The 18,038-nt window shown below is 46.9% G+C and overlaps 1 long non-coding RNA gene across 1 annotated transcript; it reads right to left on the reverse strand.

Annotated features, from left to right (window-relative positions):
* Positions 1-715: 715 nt before the first annotated feature.
* LOC116538204 lies at positions 716-17,184 on the reverse strand. The gene is made up of 3 exons (XR_004263552.1): positions 15,524-17,184; positions 13,893-15,080; positions 716-7,116 (listed from the first exon to the last, which is right to left on the reverse strand). It is a non-coding gene; the product is annotated as an uncharacterized LOC116538204 (long non-coding RNA).
* Positions 17,185-18,038: the final 854 nt, after the last annotated feature.

The raw sequence follows: 18,038 nt of genomic DNA on the forward strand, positions 1-18,038 counted from the left end.
GCTCAAGCCTGTAATCCCAGCACTTTGGGAGGCCGAGGTGGGTGGATCACGAGGTCAAGAGATCGAGACCATCCTGGTCAACACGGTGAAACCCCGTCTCTACTAAAGCTACAAAAGATCAGCTGGGCATGGTGGTGCGTGCCTGTAATCCCAGCTACTCAGGAGGCTGAGGCAGGAGAATTGCCTGAACCCAGGAGGCGGAGGTTGCGGTGAGCCGAGATCGCGCCATTGCACTCCAGCCTGGGTAACAAGAGCGAAACTCCGTCTCAAAAAAAAAAAAAGAGTAGGTGTTGAATGCTCTCACCATGAAAAAATGACAAGTATGTGAGATGATGGGTATGCTAATTTGCTTGATTTAATCATTCTACAATGCGCACATATATTATACCATCAGGATGGGTGCGGTGGCTCATGCTTGTAATCCTAGCACTTTGGGACACCAAGGCAGGTGGACAGCTTGAGTCCAGGGGTTCAAGACCAGGCTGGGCAACATGGCCAAACCCTGTTTCTATGAAAAATATGAAAATTAGTGATGCACAGAAAATCCGAAGAAGGCTGAGGACATTATATACATCAAGAAAATAAGAACCAGAAGTCACCAGGACAGTGAAGATATTTAACACAAAAATCTAACTGAGAAAAATATAATAAAGCTAGTTTTGTGATAAAAAAAAAAAAAAAAAGAAAATTAGTGATGCATAATGTCATGCACCTATAATCCCAGCTACTCAGGAGGCTGAGGTGGGAAGATGACCTGAGCCTGGGAATTAGTGGCTACAGCAAGCGTAATCGTGCCACCATTCCAGCCTAGGTGACAGAGTGAGACCCTGTCTCAAAAAAAAAATTACATTGTACCCCATAAGTATGTACAGTTATTATGTGTCAAAAATTTAAAAAATTTAAAAGTAAGTCAAAACAGAAACCACACCAAACTTTTTCAGTAACAAAAAAGGAAGAAAGGAAGCAAACCTAGCCTCCGAAAATGTGCTGTTTGATCAGTTTTACCTAGATAGCACAGGAGCAGAGTAAAAGGTTGTTCTAGATTCATTGGGTAACTGCTCAGCTTCTTTTCCTTTCAGGGCAGGCAGTGTGGATGGAGACCTTAAAATACAGAGAGTTGGTGATGATTGGGAAGTTGCTTGTCAAGCCCCGGCCTTGATTTGCTGAAAGATCTCATCAGAAGAGGAGAGAGGGAATAGGCAGGATTGGGACAGTGGAGGCGGGCAGATGCCCTCATTCACAGGGAGCAATTTCAGAAACACCTGGATGCTGGGCTTCACAGGTGCTTCTCCCATCTAGAAGACTGTGAAAAAACACATTAGACTAGCTTGTCCCACTACCAGGGAGATGCAACTAGGTCCCCCATCCTCTCCTCCAAAACAGTCCTCTTGGATTCAAGGTGGTAGCAGTCGGCCCTAAGGACTGACGCCAGAAACCTCAGAAATACGTAAAACCATTCAAGGAAGTACAGGAATGTGCTGCACAGAAACTTCTGACAGAAATTTCCCTATCTAGATTGAGCCCTAAAAGACAGTAAATCACAGAGATCTTCGTGGTTAGAGAATTCAGAAGTCTGGATGTTTGTATTCTTTCGTTGGTGTTAATATAACCCTGACATGACTGCTTCTGTTGAATGCATATTAACTACATGGTACCTGTTGGTATTTGCAAGCTCCAGGGAATGCTTCCCTCAAGAGAGCAGCATTTTGTAAATTAATTCAATAAATACAAAAATAAATGCATCTGTTTAATGGGGGAGGCAGTTAATGTTTCTAGATTCCCCAGCCTCCAGCTGGAAATCTGGTTGAATTTTGAGATGTGCTTCAGTCCATCCCCCAGTGGGCAATGACTTGAAGTCTCAGGTTCTGGAAGCATTGGCTCACAGGGGTCAGGCACTGTGGTCCTCACTGCCAGGTCCCATCTATGTTCAGGGAGATACCATCACCCAGGAATCCTCCACTCTCATGCAGGAGGCTGGGTCTCCTCGTGAGGGGATGTTAGGTGGTACCAACTCACCCCTGGGCCAACGGCAACATCAATGACAACTCCAGCTGTGGCTTCCTTGGAGTTGGGAGCTTGTTAGGCAGCCTCGCCCTGAGGCTGGGTTTCATCTGGGGCAGCTGGTCCAGGCCTCGCAGGAACAAGGCAAAGATGCTCAGGTTCACTACGTCATTCAGGAACTGCTAACCAGCGTGGTAAAACAGGATCACAGCATAGGAAACACAAGTTTTGGAAAAGAGAGGGCTTACTATTAGTCATTGTGGGCAATATTCTTAAAGCCAAAAGAAAGCCCTGAAAACAGTCTCTCTCCAGAAAGTAGGGAAGAAAGTGTGAGGAAGAGGGGCCAGGTGGGTTTACATGCATGACCTTCTCCAAGAGAGCAGGCTTGATATTGAAAGTGCCAATTTCCTATCTGCTATGTAGATCAAAGATGTCAATCCACTTAAAGGTCTTAGTTTAACACACAGCGCATGAGAAATGCTCAATATACCCTTGCTTTTCTGATGGCTTTTCATTGTCTGTCCTGCTAAGCAAAGATGTTCAAGATGTACTAAAAGGTACAGAATAGTAAGCTTTCTAAATAGTAAGCTTTGTTTTACTTTATTTTGTGTAAAGATAAAGTAAAACAAAGACTATGCTTTGTAAATTTGTGTATAATTGTGTATGCAAAAATATTTCCTTCTTGGGAAGCAAGGGGTGCATAGAGATTACGTTAACCTTTTACACTTAAAACCTACAAATAACATGTTTATTGTAGTAACCTTGGAGAACACAGAAAATCACTTGTTATTTAAAGTACAGAGGCTGAATGTCAAACTTGTTTAGGATTTAAAGCAAATCCCTTTAATGAAAGGAAATATGTTCAAGTAATTAGATCCATGGACTGTCCTTGTGCTCTAGTTAGAAAATAATCTAATATGGGGGAGAGAAAGGAGAAAGAAAGGCCAAATTTCAGGGACAAGACAGCAAATCTGATTCCACCTAATATTCACCTTCCAAAAGTTTTTTAAAAGCCAATGAAGGTATTCCTATTATTAATAATAAAGAACATTCCCAAGACTAGTGCTTCCAATTTATTGTGACTTGCTGTGCATAGAGACTTACCAACTCATGAGATATGCACCTCTTTTGAAGAGTCTTCCAGATGAATGCATCATTTATTCACTCAAGATGTGTTCCATTGAGACGTCGCCCGCCACCTGCAGAAGTCTGGCCTGCAGATCGTGACTCAACGACAGATGAATAAACGCACTCTCACACCGTTACAGTGATACAAGTGGGCTAGGGATGGCTTTTGGCTGCTTTCAGAGGGTGAAATGCAACCAATTGACCAAGACTCTCTGTCCATCCACGCATTTATTCATAACAGAGGTTCTAAGTCAACACACTTGTGGATAATTAACACGATTAACAGAGTGGTTTTATCAATGATAAAAGCTTTAGGTTCTGGGCCCAGAGTAAACACTATTAACAGGTAATTCCCTTTTGATCTCCCCCTGAGAGGGCCATCCAGCACAAAGTTTACATGATTAAACAGAGTAGAGACAAAGGGATGTGGGGTAAGCAGGCTTAAACTGGGAAAGCTTCTTATCAACCCTGTCTCTTCCCTAGTGATGTACCCGACAGCTTTGGCCTGCCCCAATAAAACCTTTTGGCCTTCCAAAAGGTTTGAGATTATAATCTAAACTTCTGCTAATATTTTCTATAATGTTTTGCCACTGCCCCAAGTGAATCTCACATTCCATTGTGCATAGAGCTACTCTAGGCAGCTCAGTGGATGTGCCAGGTGACTCCACCCACCATGTCCTACAGCTGCCCTGAGCAGGAAGTTGGATAATGGGGTGGGGAGAAAGGATGCTGGGCCTCCTCTGGCTCTCAGATCACCCACCTTTATTAGGACTAAGAAATTGGAAAACCAGCCACAACCAAGTGCTTCAGGAATACCTTGCCTTAGAAGCTAGGAATCAAAAAGAGGCCCCAGAAGTGGCGGGGTCTGCTACTTGCTCACCAGCAAAATGGCTGCTCCAAGCCCTGCTCTTGACACTCACAGAGCCACTGCCCAGAAATCGGGACCTCTTGCTAAAACAGCTGCAGAAAACCAGGACCTCTCCCCTGTGCTTCACAATGGAAACAGCAGACACAGCGAAACGCAGCCCCACTACCTTCTGTCTTGTAAGTGGAAAACACATGCACCTAGGCAAAATGAAATAAAGTCAGGCCCAGAATCTAACTGCAAGGGAGTTTAGAGAATGCCATTTTTAGTATTACAAGTTCAGTACACTGGCTGGAGAGCAGAAATCATGCAGAGCTCTGGTCCTCCAGGATCCAATGCAACTCAGGGTACAGATGCATCGATTTCCAAACCAGAACTGGTGTGGATTGGCTGTGGGGTAAGCATTCTGAGTCTCATGGGACTGCGCTTGTCTCTCTTCTTTGCCTGTGGGATCTCCCCCAGACCCCAGCTCCTGTACTCAGCAGTAGTCACCCCTGAAGTAGGTACTGTGAAGGAGGATGTTGAGGTCAAGGAAGCATCATCAGTCTCAGAAACGTCTTTGATCGTGAAGTCACAGAAGCTGCCTGGGTGGCAGACTGCTTATGCACTCCTATGTGGATCAGGAATCCTCTTCTCGCCCCACCGCAGGTCGGTGAGAAGGCAGACCTACAAATCAGCATTTGCTTGTTTGATGTGACTCATCTCATTTAATTGGCCAGACAGCTGAGGCTTAAACGGTGTTATCAAAATACCAAGGCTAAAATAAATGGATATAACAGAGTTTTAGGATAAACAATCGATATAAAGATAATTAAAAGCAAATACATAATCTGAAATAATTGGGGGGAAACAATTCAGGAACAGAATGAAGAGGGAAACCCTCAGGGTCCTCCTCGAAATATTACAGAGGAAAGTCAAGTGTGTCAGACAACCAGTAATAGCAGAGGCAGAAGAGCGGCAGGAGAGGGCTGTTACCCCGCAGGAGGATGCTGCTCTGTGAGGATCCCCCAGCGGGTGCCCCATTCCAGTTGTGGTTCCTCTGCAGGCGGTCAGCCTCTCTGAGCCTCTGCAGAAGGCAGGGATAGCAGACCTGCCCTTTGAGACCCACGCAGAGCTGCTGAAATGATAGTATTGGTATTCTGGATACAACTGGAAGTTGATTAGGGCTGATATTGACGGTACTCACTGTCATATTTTCAGTTGCTTTCAGCAGTATTTGGGCCCCAGGATACTGATGTTTGCTCAATACACGAGCCTGCAGAAGTAACTGGGAGTAAACACCCGATATCATTATTAAGCATATGGTGCGAGAACAATATGTTACAGAATACTGCAGACTCACTTAAATCATTCTTTTGTCTAAGAATGTGGGGTGTTCAGCGGCTGAGTGAGAGTCCAGGGATTTGCTCTATGGCTGATGAAAGGAACGTGACATGTGATGTTTAGCACCCATATCAGGAATTGCTCTCCTATTGACAAACTGACATCACATGTGCCTGTTCATCATATATCCTGGGCACCTTGCTCAGGTCCTGATGAGCCCCCTGTCCTCTCAGTGAGCATTACCTCTATATTCAGACCAAGGCCTTGTGAGGGATGGAGGGTCATTAAGATGCACTTCCTGTCCTGAAGGCATTGTCAGTCTCCTGGGGAAGACGGACTTGAAGGGAACAAAGATGAACATGGGATCCCTGCTGGATTCAGAGGTCTACAGAGATGGCTGCATTTTGTCCAGAACTTGGAGGTAAAAATGGCCAGAAAATGCAGGGAAGGAGGTTCTAACCCCAAGGAGCTGTATCAGTCAGATTGTTCAGTATGATGCTGCTGTAACCAACAGTCCGCTTGGAACTGACACGTGTCATATGTGTCCCCAGATTTTTATACACAGGGGCCAGGAACAAAAGCCTCCCACAAGCCCAGAAGGACAGATTTAATGCACAGCAATGACTGCTACAGGGACCCAGACGGGGACCTACAGGTGCATTTGGGGAAGAAGGCACTGGCCAGAAAGCCAAATCCATATAAGGTGTGGGTTTAGGAAGGAGGAATGTGTCATAACAGAGTTCCCAGGAACAGCTCCTGACTTGTACATAGGCAGTAGACTAGGGGTGCCCCCAGGGTCAATCCCCACAGGGAGTAAAGAGGCAAGACTGGACAGCAGGATAATTTGAACTGTGGAGGCCCAAGGAAAGGCTCAGCTGGGGGCACTTCAGGCTTGTCCTAATGCACCAGGCTAGACCTTCGTGCACCACCTCCTAAACCAGCCATTGGATGGAGGCAGCTCAAAGACGGGGTAGACCCTAGCTGAGGGCAGGCCCTGGGGAGGGCTCAGCTAGAGACTTCAGCAGCCTTGCTCCAGCAGGAAGTGGGTGTGGGTGCTGGCCATCAAGGAGTGTCCTGTGAAGGACTGTGGTCTCCAGCACAGAGGATCCCCCAGGGGCTTGGAGATGCCAGGCTAGAGATTCTCAAGCAGTCATTCTTGTATTTCTAGAACCACAGGGACAGAAGATTTCAGAAGTGTCAGTGGGTTAATGCCTTTCCTGTGGGCTTGACCGGGATGTACACTTTCCATAATGTATATGCTGTGAGGGTGTAACAACACACAAGGGACACCTACATCTTGGCAAGAGAGAACCTAAGAGTATGTGTAATATATCACCTGCTTTTCAGGTATAGGACAACTGTATGCAAAAACAAAACCCAAAAAGGGCCTGAATTTCTGCCCCAGTTATAGTGTGATGTAGTAGACAGACCTGGCATATCTGACACCTGAACAGAAAATTGCCAACACTCCTCTCTTCCATAAGACAAAATTATTGTCAGTCATAATTATGACATGAAATAAATATGCATGAACTAAAATCCAAACTTACCAAATAAAACAGTGCACCTCGCAGTTCTAACCTTGTCACTAAACACAAATGCAGATTCCAAGTGGTCACAATGAAGGAACTCCGCTGCCTTTCTTCGTCTGTACCTTCACTGCACGGTAGCTGCGTAGGTCACACCTGCTGCCTCCATGCAGGGACAGGAACGTGTAGCTCCTCAGGGCCGAGGACCCCACCGTGCCTGAAGTGAGTCTAAATGATCCAGGGCCCTGACAAACGTCTCTCGAGACGCGCCTGTGGAAGTTCAGTCCATGTGTGTCGGAGGTGACCGTATTGCTGGGAGTTCTCTGAACTGACATGGTGTTTATTAAAGGATCAGTAATAAAGTCATACTCCCTTCAAGCTTATGTACCTATCACTGAAGCTCTGGTAACGGCAGCAATTCTTCAGAACTCTCACCAGAAAAGATTTTAGGGGGAAAGAGTATGTCATGATTGACATTGTGGGGAATTCCTAGTGTGCAGTGACAAAGAGCAGGCTCGTTGGTACTTGGTATTATTATCATTTTAAAATCCCCCACGGATGATGAACCCCCTTCTAGCCCACACCAGGGCAGACCACTTGCTCACCCTGTCCTTGGTGCTCTGCTGGGATGGCACTTCTCACTGCCCTTCTGATATTTTCTTGCCCCCAAGTTCCACTGAATTCTGGTGTAATATCTCCAAAATCGAGCAGCATGCCTTAAGAATGAAAGCTGGAATAATTCAGAACAAAACCATTGTGAGCCAAAAACTCCCTTCTTAGTGTCTAAAGGAATGTAAGAGAGAAACCGAGGCTGTGTATATGTGTGCGAATGTGAATGTGTGTTAGACGTCAATGGGAACCAAATGTTGTGGGAACAGAATCAGGAGAGGAAGTTTTGCTGGAAAATCGAATTCAGTAAGCAATGTATCTGGCTTCCCTAAGCCTTGCTTTCCTCTTCTATTAAATGCCAGGGAGGCATTGTGAGAATTATGAGATAATCTTCATGAAGGCCTTCAGCACGTTAGCTGTCTGATAAGCAAGCACTCAATAAAAGCTAGCTCTGCAACAAGGATATAACATATCTATGTACCTCTCCTGGGAAAAAGAAACCATGGAAAGACATCGTGGCCACTAACTGGGAGGCCCGCCATGCTGACCGTGAGTCTGGCAGTGTTCCACCTCGAAGACTCTTTCTCTGAGCGAGCCTGAGAAGTGCTGTCGTCATGGTGCCACGACATTAACCACATTGCACACAAGCCATGGGGCAGTGACTCATAGCAACAGGTGGCCAGATGGTTTACACAAGGAGGGTGAAGTCTCTCAGATCTTGGAGGGCTAAGCATTAGACAGGTACGAGCACAGATTCAGTATAAAAATCTGTCTAGGAATTAGGTCCTTACATTTCTTTGAAATCTCTACAACTGGGTTATAAAACTAACCATGATATGATATAAGGCATTTCCAGAATGCAGTGATAGTAATAACTGCTAACACTTATTGGACAGTGACTACATGCCTTCTCCAGATCCCCAGACCAAGCTTTCATCTTCATTTTTGTGTCCCCCAAAGCAGATGCTGCAACAAGGACTCAAGAGCAGGTGGTTTATTTGGGTGGTGATCTGGGAGGCCCAAGCAGGGAGAGGAAACGCAAGAAAAGGATGGAGAGGAGATCACAAAGGGTGTACTCAGGAAGAGCTCACTGCTGGGGCAACTGGGCTCAGTCCCCAGTGGATCTTCCAAGTTGTGACCTAGACTTAGCCCCAAATCATCCTGCCCATAAGATGGGATTCTGGGGTTATCTACTCCCTCTTGTTACCCCTTGGCTGAGGATGCCTTTGGTGCCTTTGGTGAGTTACACAGCTGGCACTTCTGGGTCACCTGCAGACATGCACAAGCTCCTGAGACACCCAGGAAAGGCTTCAGGCAATGATGCAGAGCAGGCCTGAGGTGGGATGTCATCGGGATACGGGGGTCTATCCACCTTGGCTACAGGTTGACTCAGAGGTGGATTGCAGTAGATTAAACAGGACCATACTCTGCAATTTCTCTATTGATAGGTGGAATCTAGTTATCCACCCTTCTGAATTGCTTGGCCCATAGAATGCGATGTAAATAATGCTCTGGGACTTCAGGGTCTACATCTTAGGAAGGCTTTCAGTTTCCACTCAGGACAATGTCTCTTGGCACTTCAAGCATCCATGGATAAGCCTAACTATCCTAAGACCACCATGTTGTGAGGAAGCCCAAACCACCACATGGAAAGACCAGGTGAAGAGAGACAGATGGAGAGAGAGATTCCCAGTTTTCATTATCCCAGTTGCAACTTATGGGAGATATCCATAATATGGAACAGAAAGGAGGCAGTCCAGCTATATCCAGTCTAAATTTCTGACTGAAGAATCAAAAAACATCATAACATATCATTGTTTTAGTCACTAAGTTTTGAGGTAATTATGTATGGCAATGAGTAACTAGACATGGGCTGATGGAATCTGAAGGAAGACATGACACAGCATTTGCTATAGCTCAGGACCTGGAAGGAAGGACCATCAGAGACTATCAAGCCCAACCCTCTTATTTAAGAGTTGAGGACATTAAGTTCCACTGACACCAACCTGGGGTTCTTTTGCTCCTGGATGGCAGCTCCTAGGGCCCTGGGCAGAAGGGCAGTGCTGTGTCTAGTAGTTGCCAGCCCTGAGCAAGGCATATACAAGGATCTGTGATCCAAGTGGGAGGAAGCTGAGAATAATCAAAACCCCCTACAGACTCCCTGCAAACCAGGCCTTTACTCCTAGTCCCCCGGGCTGATGTCCAATCACTGCTGCAATGTAGATGGGAAAGACTAAGACATAACCTACCCCCAGGGGAAGTCGGGAAGCTCAAAGACCTTGGCATTTGTGCTCCTCTGTGGCTCTCGGCATGTGGTCCTGACTGGCAGCATCCACATCTCCTGGAGCTGGCTAGAAATGCATAATCTCCAGCCTCTCTCTAGGCCTGCTGACTCTGGAGCTCCAGGGTAGGGGCTTCACATTATACCCAGGAATTCTGAGGCTTGCCAGCATCTTCTGGTGTAGTAGAAACACGAGGGACAATGTGGCCCTGCAGATGGCCACGCCCTGATTGACAATTTCCTCAGCAGCTCACTCAAGGTCCAAAGACTGAGCCACCTGCACCATCCTCTGATAAATAACCTCCCCCCACATGCTAGACTAAACATACAGCACCGGGAAATGGGGATGGCTTGAACAGAACTGTCTGGCTCACAATATTCTCTCTTCTAGAGTCATGGTCATCCATGGGAAGGATAGACGAATCTCGGGCAAGTGGCTGGGACACTTCTGTGAGAGGGGCCATCACTTAGCAGGGTCTCTAAGGGGAGCCTAGGGAAGTAGTAATGGGAGGGGCTTCCTGGGGTCTCTGCCCTCTCACTGCAGTGAGGAAGGAAGGCCTGGATTTCCCTTCTGGAAAGGGAAGCCTGTGACACTGGTGAGTAAGGGATCAGAAGTGTCACAGTGGGGAGTGGAGCCCTATGTCACTGATGCCATTGGTGGGGAAGGTGAGCCCGGAGTCACTCATGCGGAAGGTGGACACTGGTCGGGAAGGTGATCCTGGTGTCTCTGGCGGGGAAGGTGGACCTGGTGTCACTGGTCAGGAAGGTAAGCCTGGTGTCTCCAAGGGGAAAGTAGACCTGGAGTCACCAGTGGGGAAGATGAACCTGGTGTCTCTGGTGCAGGATGTGAACCTGGAGCCACCAGTCGGGGAGGTGAACCTGGAGCCACCAGTGGAGGAGGTGAAACTGGAGCCACCAGTGGGGGAGGTGAACCTGGAGTCACCAGAGGAGGAGGTGAAACTGGAGTCACCAGCGGGGGAGGTGAACCTGGAATCACCAGCGGGGGAGGTGAACCTGGAGTCACCAGTGGGGGAGGTGAACCTGGAGTCACCAGTGGGGGAGGTGAACCTGGAGTCACCAGTGGGGGAGGTGAACCTGGAGTCACTAGGTTTTCTCCTTACCTTGGTGATAAGGAGAGCACCTTGTTTTACAGCTTTCCAATGTTTCTAGTTAGATTACACAGAATCATTTCTCTTCCTAACTCACCCTTCAATTCTAGAAAACAGTAGACAATTTTGAATACCATTGTCTCTCTGCTATCCACATTTGCGTGAAAAAAAACGCATGTCAGTGGACCTTCAAAGTTCAAACCCGTGTTGTTAAAGGGTCAGCTGTAATTCCGTTAGTGATATTAGCTACACCTAGAGATAAACACCCAGGGACCCTCGAGTTCAGTGAGGGATGAGATTTTCCCAAAATCTTACCTTCAAGCAAATATGGAGCAGAGCAGACCTCTGAGGGAAAGCCCTGGGTGGGGTTTGCTCCATGTCCATGTTCCTTTCACTGTCAGGGTGCAGAGCCCCTGTAATGTCTCAAACATGGAGAGAGGAAACTGAAGCTCACTGTCCACTGAGACAGAAGGATGTTCCACCTTGTAAGTAATTGACAGTCCGATGACTCTAGCTGTCACGGCAGGCGCTGAAGGACCAGTGCTAAAGTCTGCTCAGTGTCTGGCATCTACTACAACTCCCTCATGTTGTCCTTTTTCCCTAACAATAGTTACAAAGTATTCAGCTGTAAAGCCAGTGCCTGAGGAGGAGACAGCCCATTTGCTTTCCCTTGTTTAAGGCCCTCTTGGCCATGGCTTCTTCTGGTTCTTTGGCATAAATTACTGGTAGTGGAATCTGAGCACTTGCTGAAAATGCAAATTTTAGAACCCTTCCCTAGAGGTTCTGAAGCAGCAGCCATAGGGGTGGCCCAGGAGTCTGTGCTTTAACACATTTCCCAATTATTCATATGAATACTGAGGTTGGATGTATATCGACTTTAGCACAGGTGTGGCCTACCCACTCAGGTATCCCTTTCTCTGGGATCTTGTCAGAATTCATCTCTTCCTAACCCCAGGACAAGCCAATTACAGGACCCATCAGGAACCAAATCACATAGGGGCAGTAGCCTTAGTATGTGTTTAAATAATAGATCCTAAAAGTTTTTCTGCATGGTTGAAATATAGTGCTGGGATGGAGTAAGCAGTGTGCTATGGGCTGAACTGTGTTCCCCAAAAAGTTTATACATTGAAGTCCTAACTCCCAGAACCTCAGAATGTGACTGTATTTGGAGATGGGGACTTTAAAGAGTGGGTTGCATTAAAATGAAGTCCTTAGGATGGCTTGGTGTCCTAAGAAGAGGAGATGAGGACACACACACAGAGGAAAGGTGACATAAAGAGACAGAGAGAGAAGACACTGTCTGCGAGCCAAGGAGAGAGGCCTGAGGAGAGCCAGCCCCATCAACATCTTGATCAGACTTCCAGCCTCCAGAACTACAGGAAATAATTCCTACTGTTAAAACCCCCAGTGTGTGGTACTTTGTTACGGCAGTAGAGCCGACTACAACACAGCAATTCAATTAATTCCAAGTATTCTACGGAGAGGTAGCTTTTGAGTTATACAACATTTAAGGAAAAGAGGGAGCGTGATACTGACCATTTCATAAGATGAAGACACTTGCCTGCTGTAACCAGGCTCTGTAGACCCCAAACTCGCAGCACAGAACCACTTATTACCCAACTCATGAGCGAAATGTAAATCACTGCATGGCAGCCTTCTCATCACTGCGCCCATGTCTGACAATGAGTTCAACTGTATAATTAAGTAAATTAAGATGGCCAAGGCCACTGGATCAGACAGCTTATCTTTAGATCCATGAGTATATTTGGCAGGAACATTAAGGCTTCATACAGATGGCTGCAGAACGTTTAATCTGAATTTTTATCGGCAGCCGTATCTAGCACAACCAATTCACCGTGAAACAAGTGCCAACTAGACCTTGTTTGTCCCCTGCTGCAGCTCTATGAGGCTGTTGGAATGAGAGTTGCCGGGGCCCAAGGGTAGGGTGGTGGGCAGAGTGTGGCTGACTTCTATTTAAGCTTAGTTGACCCTCCAGGAGTCGCGTTTTATTGAAAGCGACCCATTCTGGCATTGTAGACTAAGGGCATATAATGTTATTCCCCATCTCACCCACACAAGCCAAACCTTGGTGTCGGAAAACAACCTCCCACGTGGAGGCGATACTAATGACAGTGCTCTAAAGAAACTTACCTAATGCCCACCTGAGACAAGCAGGTATTGAGTCACTGTTTACCTTGACCTACAAACTACTTTGTAGAACACGTAAGACCAGTACCATCAGTGGCTCCTACAGCTTCTACAGCATAAAGCTGATAGCAAATAATTTAAACCAAATTATATAACTGACATCTAATCTGTACACATATCTGAAAGTTGGCAAAAATCAAAGCTAGCCTGTACTGACCGTGCAGCCACGCACGTGCCCATGTGTGCCCATGTGTGGGTCTAAGCGACATTCTCTCCAGGGCATACCATTCCACAGGTGTCAGGCAAAGCCAAGAAAAGAGTCCACCAGTTCAATCCTCACATAGACAAGGTGCAAAGGTTCCTTACTACACGGTCTGTAGTAATCAACGTACTTGTTTCAAAGACTCGTGCTCAAGTGTGTGCTGCACAGCAAACTGGAGTGGACTAAGAGGAGGGAAGGGAAGAACACTTCTCAGGCACTACCTTGTGTCTGCACTGGACCCAAACCTCACATCACACCACAAGGCAGACGTCAGAGCCCATGTCACAGACGAGGACCCTGAGGCAGGCCAAACGCCTCTCCCAAGTGGGAAGAGATAGCACCGGATGCAGGTGGTCTGACTCAAATCCAGCCCTGCAGGTGACTCGGGGATAAATCACACCACAGACAATGTCACCACTGGCTTGAGTGCCCTTCCAGCCAGTAGTGACAATGTTATTTGCCTTTTAGGCAAATCAGAGTGTGCTGTGGTCACTTTGCCTCCTGGCATTTGCTCCTGCACTAAATTGAGGCTGGCCTGCTGTAACAAGTTGCATGTGGTAGGATCATGGTGTGTGACCTCCAAGGCTGGGTCATAAAAGGCCTTGCAGCCCTCGCCTCGGTCTCTTGGATCACTTACCCTGTGGAGTCCAGCTGCCACATCATAAGGACTTTCAACTAGCTCTGTGGACAGGTTCACAAGGAGAGGAGCCAGGGCCTTCATGCAGCAGTCAGCACCAACGTGCCAGCCACATAGCAAATCACACTGAAAGTGGATCCTCAGCCCCACATGAATCTGCAGATGAGCAACATCCCCAGCTGACATCCAACGGCAATTGCATGAGCCAGATCCTGAGACAGAAGCACCCAGCCAAGCTGATCCCAAATTCCTAAACCATAGAAACTGTTTAGGAGTGACTTTTTGCACAGCAACGGATCATCAATGCCCATATAAACGTCTTCACTTCACTTTCATGGAAATATCCATGAATTAAAGGCAGTGATTTAGTAGGATGTGGCACCATCCCTGGCAGTAAAAATAAGTGGTAAGAAACACTACCTGCTCCACCAGTCAATGACAGAGTAGCGGGACCCCAAAGAGCTCAGCAGCTCCCAACTTTTGGCGTTACCATCCTCCAGGTGTTAAAAAGCCCATGGTTAGGGACCACAAAAGCCCCATGTATTCTGTTGGCCTTAGGTATACATCACAAAAACAGGTGCCAGCCTCAATTCCTCTCTTCCTCTTACATCCCTAAATATGCCTCAACAGAACCTGCTGCAGCCACCTTCAAACCTATCCCAAATTGACCTGCTTTTCTCCATCTTAAAACCACAACTATGTCTCTCCCAAGGACAATGGAGGTGGCAGCCTCCGAAATGGCACCTAGGCTTTCTCTCTGGCTCCACTCAGCAGCCAGAAGGGCCTAACATAAATTCCACCCTGGCACTCCTCCCTTAGGTGCTCCTGTGGGCTCCTGTTACCTGGAGAATCAAATCCACCGCTTTCCCTGGCCTTCGGAGTGCACCCCAGCTGGGCTTGCCACCGGGCCTTTGTCCTGCCAGTCCCTCTTTCTGGAACATTCTTCCGGTGGATTCTATTTGGCTTCTTCCCTTCATTGCTCCTTACTTCATAGTCACCTGACCACCTGCCCTAAAGAAGCCACCCGATGACTCCTTTGCCTCTCCCTACACTGACGGTCTCAGTTGACTCGGGCTGCCACAGCAAAATGCTGGAGCTGGAGTCTAAGACCAAGGTTCTGGTGGGGTTGGTTCTAGCGAGGGCTCTCTTCCTGACTCACAGACGGCCGCCTTCTCACTGTGTGCTCATCTACGGGAAACGGAGAAAGGGAGTGAGCACTGGTGTCTCTTCCTCTTTCTTTTTTTTTTTTTTTTTTTGAGACGGAGTTTCACTCATGTTACCCAGGCTGGAGTGCAATGGCGCGATCTCGGCTCACCGCAACCTCCGCCTCCTGGGTTCAGGCAATTCTCCTGCCTCAGCCTCCTGAGTAGCTGGGATTACAGGCACGCGCCACCATGCCCAGCTAATTTTTTGTAGTTTTAGTAGAAACGGGGTTTCGCCTTGTTGACCCGGATGGTCTTGATCTCTTGACCTCATGATCCACCCGCCTCGGCCTCCCAAAGTGCTGGGATTACAGGCGTGAGCCACCGAGCCCAGCCCTCTTCCTCTTTCTATAAGGGCACTGGTCCTGTGGGATCAGGTCCCACCCTTACAATCTCATTTCACCATTGTCATCTCCTCACAAGTTCTACCTCTAAATGCAGTCACACCAGAGGTAGGGCTTTGGCATATGAGGAGGGGGGCAGCGAACATTCTGCCCATAGCACTTGTCTTCTGCATCGCCTTTTCGCATCAGCTGTTTTTCACTGTTTTAATCATTTATGGATTTGCCTCTCTACCCCACCTACCTTAACATCCCCAGTGTCAAAAACTGTTCCCAGCATGCTGCAGGTGGCCAGTAAACATGGGGTGGGTGCACGGGTGATGACCCTGTGAAGCTGGAGAGAATCACACATGGATGAGATAACAGGAAGACAGAAGTGAGTTCCTGCATGTATTGAGGTGAGGAGGTGAGGGGCTGTTTATATTGATTTGCATCCTCCGCTTGGTCTCAATACTGATAGAAACATATGCAATTGATGGACAGCTTATATTTGTGTACTACTTAGGATTCACAAAGCTTCTGACGCACATGGCCTCATTTGCTCTCTGCCACATTCTGAGACCCAGCGAGAGTCAGCACCCCTGTAACAGCTAAGGTTGCAAAGAAGAGCATCCCCAAATTTGCTAGCTTCAAACAGCCACTTATTTGGCTCGTGATTCAGCTGATCAGCAATTTCGGCTGAAAGCAGCCAGGCAGTTACTGTGGTTTGGGCTGTGTTCCCTCATGTTGCTCCTGTCTGGGAAGCCAGGGGTCAGCGAGAGGGTATGCTTTGGCAATGTGGCCCACTGTCAGCTGGGACACCTCTGTTGTCCTCCACACATTGCCTCCTCTCCCAGCAGGCCAGCCCAGACTTGTTTGCAGGCAGGGACCAAGGAGTGAGAGCCGGCAAAGGGCACCAGGCTCAGGAAGCCAGGCAGAACTATGCATCCTGTTAGACAAAGTGAGCCATGAAGCATTCCATTTTGAGGGGTGGGGAGTTAGGTTCTGCCTCTTACGGAGCTGAAGAGTTGCAATGGAAAGGATACAAGGAAGGGATGGAAAGTGGGGACATTTTTGCAATCAATCCAGCATATTCACATTTTACAAAAAGAGAGGCTCAGAGAAAATATAATGACTTGCCCAAGGTCACGGTGCTCAAAGGCTTGAACATGAGTTGCCCACCCCCAAACTACTCAGTTCTCAGTGAGCAGTTCTGAGGATGCAGTAAGCTCTCTCTAATATCAGTTGCTGACTTACTTTACCAACCTGCTGATGCTAAGAACTTTCCCCTATGCTGCTTCATCCACGGTTTATGGCTATGATTTTGCACCCCCATACAAACGCTGCACTAACCTCATGCCAACAGCAGAGAGGCTGTCTCTTCTGGAACAAAAACCCTCAGCTTAGATTTAAGTATTAATGCCAAGTGAGGAGTGCCGTGCTTCGGGCTTAAACACAACACTCCTCATGATGGTTCAGGCAGGCTTTTTGCTCTGCTTTGGTGACACTTGATTGGCACCCTGAGCATGCCTTCAGAACTGTGTAGGTGGCAACCCTGAAAAGTGCAGGGCTGGTAGATTTAAAGAGAGTGGGTGACAAGCCGGAAAGTCCACATGCTCTTCAGAGTGCAAACAAAAACAGAAAGAACAATTACAGGCTGACTCACCCACTGCGCGGCTCCATTAGAAATTTCCGGTGCAGTTACTTAGACAGCAAATCAGACTTAAAAGACCAGATGCTGAAAGGAAAGATTTTTAACCTCCACACACACAAACAATATATATATATATATATATATATATATATATATATATATATATATATAAGTTGATGAGATGATGGATAAGTTAATCAGCTTGATTTGACCTTGCTATAATGTATACATGGATCAAAACATCACATTGTGCCACATGAATATGCACAATTATTATTTGTGAATAAAAATGTATTAATCAATTTCTAAAAAAAAAACCAAATGCCTTACCTGGTAGGAAAGATCTGAGACTGCCTTTTCCTGTTTTTAGTCAATTAGAAAAAGATTAAAATGTAATGCATTACATTTACCAAAAATGGCAATTAAAAACCATCATTAACAAGTGTTTAAATCAAATAGCGCATTCAGATGAAAGAACAATTAGTGTACAGTTCTATCAAGTTCTTTCTCTCATAGAAAACAGCATTGCTGGTTAATTTAGATCAAGCCTTGGCAAACCATATCTTGGGGCCAAATCCAACCTGCTGCTTGTTTTTGTAAATAAAGTTTTATGGGAACACAGCCTCATTCATTCATTCACGATTCATCTATGTCCAATTTCATCCTACACCAACAGAATGGGGTAGTTGGAATGCAGTCCCTCTGGCCTTCAAAGCCTAAATGATTTACTCTCTGGCCCTGTACACACAGAGTTTGCTGGCGACTGGTCTACTTCCTGAAGTACCAAGTTCTGCAGAAGGTCCTGTGATGTGGAGAATGGGGACAGGGTGGCCAGTGCATGGGTCTGTGTGGTGCATGAGGCAAGTGTGACCCGCTATCCTCCAGGTGCGGGGAGCAGTTTGTACTCCCGGGGAGAATTTGCTGAACTGAACGGCATAGCATTGAGATCCAGCTGATCCCCAGGTTGGAG

This window comes from Sapajus apella, unplaced genomic scaffold (genome assembly GCF_009761245.1).
Source record: "Sapajus apella isolate SASKATOON/1434 unplaced genomic scaffold, GSC_monkey_1.0 scaffold118, whole genome shotgun sequence".
Lineage (NCBI taxonomy): Eukaryota > Metazoa > Chordata > Mammalia > Primates > Cebidae > Sapajus > Sapajus apella.